Source organism: Neovison vison, chromosome 1 (genome assembly GCF_020171115.1).
Source record: "Neovison vison isolate M4711 chromosome 1, ASM_NN_V1, whole genome shotgun sequence".
NCBI classification, from domain to species: Eukaryota; Metazoa; Chordata; class Mammalia; order Carnivora; family Mustelidae; genus Neogale; species Neogale vison.
This window is the reverse complement of record NC_058091.1, coordinates 2,962,182-2,968,181: the sequence shown is the minus strand read 5'-3', so window position 1 is coordinate 2,968,181 and position 6,000 is coordinate 2,962,182.

Sequence of the window (6,000 nt, the reverse complement as noted above, 5' to 3'; positions counted from 1 at the left end):
AGAAGAACATGGTAAAAAAAAAAAAAAAAGAAAGAAAGAAAAGGAAGGAAGGGAGGGAGGGAGAAAAAGAGAAAGGGAGAGAGAGAGGGAGAAGGAAGGAAGAAAGGAAATGTTTCTGCCTTTATCAAAAATACATTCTAGGGGTAGGCAGACCATAAAACAACAGTCAGCAAAATAAAAAAAAATTCCAGATAGCGTTTTATCCTATGAGTGAGACACCCCATCCCCACAGTGACCCCAAGGCCATGCCTGTTCCCAAGGACCCCGTGTGGCCAGCACTTAGAAGCTGCAGCGCTTACCCAAGGACGGTCTCCATAGAATCGATGGCACAGAATCTGTGGCAGTGGGGACACCGCCTCGTCTTCCGCCGAGAGTCTCACTCCTTTCCAGCGGCTTCGCACAGGAGTGGCCCTGTTCCCAGCATCCCTCCCAGGGACTTCATGAAATCCTGTCATTGGCAACACTTCAGTTCCTCTTTGAAATTTTTCTGCACTGCATTTCAGACAATTAAATAACAGCGACTTCAGAAACCTGACAATCAGACACCAACTGAATAACGAAGCCTGGAGGAAACGCAAGAAAAGAGCTTCATAGCAAGCAGGGAGCGGGACGGATTGCATTCACATACTATTAGTGGATCCTGGGTTTTCCTCGTGTGTTACGACAAATCATTCTTCCCCATATACTCAAGACTCGTAATGAAGCCACAGTGAACCGCAAAACCAGCGATGCAGCCGCCGGGGGACCGGGGCACCTCCAACCTCGCAGACACACGCCCAGCCCCGGCGAGTTACCACGGGGTCTGCGGTCCAGTGCGATCTGTCCACTTCTTCACACCAACACAACCGAGTCCCAGAGGCTCGACTTTCTAAATTTATGGGCCAACTAGGAGACACACAACAGGGCACCTTTTGTTTCTCATTCACGTGTAAGTTCCTTTCTGGTCTGACTGTGAGAACTCTCGGTCTCCTGGTCTCCGTCCTAGTGTGTTTCTTTCCCCAAACTCCCCTCTCTCCTTCGGCATCTCCGGTGCCCCACACAGCAACAACCCTTCTGGTGGGAGCCAGAGAAGCCAACAGAATGACAAAAACACGTGAGCTGTAGCTCTTTGCCTCAGACTTCTGTAAGAATGTTCTTCAACACCAGGTCTTCCTCCAGAGGTCATGCCTACTCTTTTATGTTAATGATCATAAATCATCCTTAAAAGATTTTTTTCATAATAACAAAACAACGTAGTCAATTATTTTAAAAAATTAATCTGTTCGGAAAAAATCATTCTGACTGGTGTCCAGGGTGTCAGGGAGATGTAAGTCAGTTAACAATCTAGATATTTACCTGAAATGAGTTTTAGAGGCATAGAATGTTCTCCAAACCAAGAACCCATTAATAACACAGGGAAGCCACAAAACCCAGAAGCCACTGTGATGTCAAAGAGATACACAGCTGTAGGAAACCACATGATTGCTTCGGGCACTCACTCATGGGAGGAAGGAATGGCGACCCACAGCCAGTGCCCCCGCAGCTCAGGATGTCTGGGGAATGGGAACCGTGAGTAGGTCTTAGCTCCTACCCAGACCTGCCCCAGCAACCCTCTAAAGGGAGGCTCCCCTTCAGGGCATTCGGTTGAGGCAGGAATCTGGAACACGGCATTAGATGGGATCTTAGCCAATTCCCTCAAAAATAGAAACTACTTATTTTTAAAACACTCATTAAATGTATGGAATGTCATAATGAACAACAGACATCATCTTCATTCAAAAGTCGTCCCAAAAGAAATAAGAGTGAAACAATACACAAGAACCAGGGAATGGGCAGGAAGATGGACAGGCCAGGAGAGCAGGCTTCGTTCGCACCAGAGTGAGGCTGTGCGGAAACTGGGCTTTTCCCCATATTTCAGGGCACGGTGCTAAGGACATGTCTTGTGGTCAAACCAGCATCCAAGTCAAGAATAATTCCTCAAAAAGGGACTAAAATGAAGAGAAAGTGAAGACAGTAGAAAACATCGGAATGTTTTCCTGGGAAATAAGATTCTTCCATAAAATTCGTCAGTGTTTTCCTCCGAGACTCTCCCCATGCAGCCTTCAACACAGCCACCATCTTCACAGCTAACTGAGCCCTGGGACATGCTCTTGTGTCCAAGTTCAAAACAACAAAGAAAAGGAGAAGCAGGGCGAAAGAGAAACCGGGGCCGGCACTGTCACCGGCAACCAAACCCCTTAGTGGTAAAGACCGAATCTTTAGAAGCTGAACATTTTATGCGACTATCTTTCATAGGTCGAATCTGAACATGCGTCGGACTCAGCTGAGACCCATGAGGGGCGATATGCCGGCCGTGACTTTACACACACACACACACACACACTCACACACAAGCATGCACACGCGTCAGATAATTTCAATGGACATCCGAAGAAATGTGCAGCCAAAGCCAGGACAACACACTTCCTCTTCCTCTTGACTCAGCTAAATGAAACACGATGGGGCGATCACAGCCGGGAGAAAACCAAAACCATCCACGTGTGTTCACAGTGACCCCGGTATGACCTTACCGTGATCCCCATACGGCATCTCCTGAACAGAAACTACAAAGGGGACGGCAGCCGTTAGGACACCATAGCCAGGAGATACCCACGTGGAGCGAACGCCCACCAGCCACGACCGGGCACCGCGTGCACCCGGCATAGACTGGAGGAGGGTGAGGACAGGAAGAGGCGCGACGGGTGTTTGTTCCGAGGCTCCAAGCTCCCACCGTACTCCCCCCAGGTAGCCTGTACGCTGATCGGCTATTTAAAACTTTGGATCAAGCCAACCTGCTGACAGATGGTCTTAGAATCAATGACTACCGCTGAAATTTAATTTCCAATTGCCTTAATTTAATACCCACGAGAATATACTTTCAGTGGTTAAAATGAATAAACACGTTGGCCTTCCAAGTCGCTGGAACTGAAAAGAATCCCCCTCTGACAGGCAAGGCCAGCAAAACCGACGCGGACACCTCCGTTCTTCAGCACACGGACCGCCAAGTCCGGCCGAGGGACCCAAAGGAAGGACAAGGGCAGCACCGACGTGCAGGAGACCCAGGCCCTGGGTCACGTGTGGGGCTGCCACACCAGGTCGCACGGGGCCTCCCCGTCTCCCCCGGTCGCGGTGTGCGCCACCATTCACCCGCCCACATGCGCGGAGATGTTCTGCCGCCCCCGTGGGCGTGTGCCCCGGCTACCATTTCCCAAAGAAACGCATTGGTCGTCATACAGTGGTTAAGTGTTTACAGTCTTAATGGTTTCTACAGTTACATCCTTACAGGCGATTACCAAGTGGCATTTTTATTTGCCAGATACAAAGGATACAGTGAAATCATTAGATATTTGCAAGCTCTAGAACGAAACCAATGTGTACAACAAGCCATTTCAAAATCATTAGCATTTCTGAATAATATAGATAGAGGGACTCTTCGCCACCTATCCTGACTTGCACATTATCCTCGGCCCAGCCCTGCTGCATGGGGGAATGTGCAAATTAGTTGCTACTATTAGTACAGGACCTCCAGAGTGTCCCTTTTTAAGTTCTAATACCAAGCATTCCCACAAAAAAAGAGGAGATAGGTCTGTTAAAATACAATTCTTTTTTCTTTTATAACCGGAAGTCATGTATTCATTATTATTAAAAGGCCCTAACGTGGCCCCTTGTTGTTATTAACCATGATAATGAGGTCAGTTCCCAAAGACTTCACCAGTTGCTTGAGCAGAAGAACACGGTCAGCATCGTGGAGAGTGACCCTCAGGTCAAAGCCAAGCGCCGGCGATAGAGCTGACAAGGGCGTCCCATACTCGTGGTGACACCAAATCGTTCTTCCAGAGAGGGCAAAATACCAACCGGATAAAGCCCTTTGCACTATTTGAATTTCTTGCCAAATGCCATTTTCCCACTGAAATTAATTTAAGAAATGAACTGACTTTTGTTCTAGGATCCGACCTAAGCAAATAAAGTCAAACTATGGGCAGTCACTAAAATACAACCTATTTCTAGGTAAGCGGACAGCATTGCCCTCATCTATCTCTGTCAAATCCAAAATGCACTGTCCGAGGAGAGCCAACACCTAACCTTTGCTTTGATGTGCACACGAGCCATGCAAAAGGTTCCCAGTGGACACAAAGAGTCATATCTCATGTGCAGGAAGGACTTGGTGACTCTGGGTTTCTTATGACGTCAAGGCAGAAGAGCCATGACTCCATTTTGGAGACGCACGCCCGTGTCTCCTGGTGCTCTGCTCAGACCTGCATCGTCACCAACCAAGACCCCAAGGCTGGGTTCTGGAAAGGCCAGCAATCGCTCAGAACAACTCTTCCAGCGGCCTGGATCCAGATCCCCACCCCTCCCCCAGGAGCCCTCCCACCTCCTTTTCCACAGCTTAACCGACAGCACAACATTTGCATCCGGGTCATTTTTCCTTTGTCTTTTAATGACAGCCCAGGAAGAGCTTGACTGGTTCCTTCAGGCCTACCTTTAACCAAATCCACAGTGCTTTCAATGAAATAAAAGGTGTCTGTCTGGGCTTCTTTGATGTGGAAATCAGATACTCAGGTATTACTTTTGTTTCATAGGAAATTTCCCATCTTCACTTTTTCCTTGGTATCATTCTGGGAAAAGGAGCACCTCCCTGCTCTCTTCACAACAGCTCTCCTTGGAATCACAACACATCCCCAAATTTGCTTCCAACCTCCCCTCCAACTTCAGGAGAACGCAAAGAGCCTGGCTGTGCAGAGGATTCAACATGACGCAACCCTTAGCATCCCTGGATTGGAGAAGCAAGGGAGAAGGCAGCAGCCTCCCTGCCGTCCCTCACCGACCACAGGCACTAGGGGGACAGAGCCGGCATCCCCCCCCTCTAGACACAGGTGTCCGGCACACAGACAGCAATGCTGCCCATACTCCCCTAGGCTAGTCTGTCACACCAGTGCACAGGACAACAGGGCAGGCAGAGGACCAGGAAATGGTCAGCAGCCCCCACTCCACACCTCCCTGGCTTCTTCCTGGCTCGTCTCCCATCCCACCCCACCATCCCTTTCTCCCCACACAGCTTCAAGTTCTCCCAGATTTGGGTCTCCAGCACCGGCTGGATCAGCTCGTTCCCCCTACCCCCAATTTCCTGAAGACAGCACTAAAATGCCATTTGTGGGGTGGGGGGAAGTCTACTCAAGTTGCCTTGGCAAGGGGAGCGGCGAGGAAGACCGGCTAGAGCATTCCTGCAGAGGATCTCAACTCCAAAAGGCTTCCCGGCCGCTCCTTTTCCCTCTCCTCCTCCCCCTCCCCCTACCTTGCTCCTGGTGGCCGTGGCCCCCAGACCAGGCAGTGGGTTCCTCCTCTGGGCTCGGGGACTCTCCACCTCCTCCACCCTCGAGGGCTTTGCGTTTCTTCGACATCTCTCTGCCCGGGGCTGGGGCTTTGGGGGTTTCTTTTCCCACCCCCGGCCCTCCCCCCTCGGAGAGGAGAGTGAAGGTGGGGTTAGGTGGAAGGGAGTGAGCGAGGACGGAAGGGGTGGGGAGTAGAGACCAGGGAGGGAGACGGAGGGCAGGCCCTCCAGAGAGGCAGGGAAGGCAGGAGGCTGGGACGGGCGCCGAGATCCCGCACCCTGCTCCCCAGAGCTGCCCTACGTCTAGGGGGCTGCCTGCGCCGGCTAGCCTGCTGCCTCCTTCCTCCTTCTCTTCTTCTCTCCGCGGGAAGGGTAAGCTGAGAGGGGAGGAGAGCTCAGAACCGGGGGACGAGAAGCTCCTTGGGCCCCTCTGCTGATTTCTTCCTCCTCTGGGAGGGGGTGAGGTGGGATGCTCCGTATCGGGACCCCTGGCCCTGTCTGTTCATGCAGGAGTGGGGTTCTGGGGAGCACTGCTTGTGAGGTTTGGTGGAGGATGTTTTCAATGGATTGCAAGGAAAACTGGGTGGAAGGAAGAAAATAAAATGCTGCAGAATGCAGTCCAGTGATGCCTTCAGGTGCTGGACACTCGG